We start from the raw sequence: 1,721 nt of genomic DNA on the forward strand, positions 1-1,721 counted from the left end.
TGAAGTAGCAACGAAAATAATTTTATGGTTGGGGGTCGCCACAACATGAGCAACTGTGTTAATAGGGTCACGGCATTAGGAAGGTTGAGAACCACTGTCCTAGGACATTTGGCAGTATTTGGAGACATTTTTTGGTTGTAACAACTAGGGGATGCTATTGACATTTATTTATTGGATAGAAGTCAGAGATGCTGCCAAACATTCTACAAGATGCAGGACAAACCGCCACAGCAAAGAATTATCTGGCCCAAAATACCAGAAATGCTGAGATAGAAAAACCCTGCATTAGCATTAATTGACTATAAGTCGTGGCCTCTCTCATTCTTTCTGTAATTATTGTCTGTGTTGACTATTCGTTTTGTAATTTTATAATTTTAAATCTAGTGTGATACTAAATTAGATGATATCTAATGTGTAACAGATATGTACATGTTTCTCAGATTTTATTTTATTTATTTTTTTTAATTTTAATTTTTACATTTTTTAAAAATTGTTTTATTCAGATTTTAATTTAAAATCATTTTATCAGATAGTGTTGGCATTTGCTTTGCAAGTTTTCACTTTAATTAAAAAAACATACTAAAGGCAGCAGCAGATCTGTTTTTCTTAAATTAAAACGATAAAGTGATTCTTAACTGTTCATTGTACTTTGCTACTTTGAAGTTTGACCTGGCCATATTCTATAGCCCAGTGAGGTTGAAATTATATAACCATCTGCCAGTTAGGTAAGGTAGCAGCTGTCTAGGATGTTAAAGAGTGTTGCTTTACTGGATTGGAGGCAAGCAAGGTTTATGTGTAAATGTTATCTTTATTGGACCTCCAGGTTCTTTAGGGCTATTAAGTGTAATTTTTTTTTTAAAATATATTTTATTGAATTTTTTACAGAGAGGAAGGGAGAGGGATAGAGAGTTAGAAACATCGAGGAGAGAGAAACATCGATCAGCTGCCTCCTGCACACCCCCTATTGGGGATGTGCCCACAACCAAGGTACATGCCCCCGACTGGAATCGAACCTGGGACCCTTCAGTCCGCAGGCCGATGCTCTATCCACTGAGCCAAACCAGTTAGGGCTAGTGTAATTTTTTCATTGGATGTTGTCATTTTGGTGAAGGTGGTTCCTGGTGGAAATGAAATCATGAGGACTAGGTGACAGGAACATCTCTAGGTTGATTTTCAAGAAAATGAGAATTTCAGGGGGAAAATGAGGCAGAGACTAATGATGTCATCCTATATAATAAAAGCCTAATATGCTAAATGTCCAGTCAACTGGTCAGCCATTCAACCAATCAAAGCATAATATGCTAATGATATGCTAAGGCTGCTCAATCACGCGCTATAATGTGCACTGACCACCAGGGGCAGACACTCCAACTGGTAGGTTAGCTTGCTGCTGGGGTCTGGCCGATCGATTGGGACTGAGCGAGATGGGCCAGACATGCCCTGGAGCCCTCCTGCGGTCCTTCCCCAGCTGGCCAATCTCCCATGTCTCTCCCCGGCCCCGAATGTGCACCTGTGGGGTCCCTCAGCCTGACCTGTGCCCTCTCGCAATCCGGGACCCCTCAGGGAATGTCGGAGAGCTGGTTTTGACCTGATCCTGTAGGCCAGGCCAAGGTATCCCACTAGTGCACGAATTCGTGCCATGGGCCTCTAGTATAATATTTGGCTTAATTTTTGCTTTGAGAAAGATATACTGCTAAAACTATAAGGTCACACAACTAGTA

This window comes from Myotis lucifugus, unplaced genomic scaffold, assembly GCF_000147115.1.
Source record: "Myotis lucifugus unplaced genomic scaffold, Myoluc2.0 scaffold_3, whole genome shotgun sequence".
Taxonomy (NCBI): domain Eukaryota; kingdom Metazoa; phylum Chordata; class Mammalia; order Chiroptera; family Vespertilionidae; genus Myotis; species Myotis lucifugus.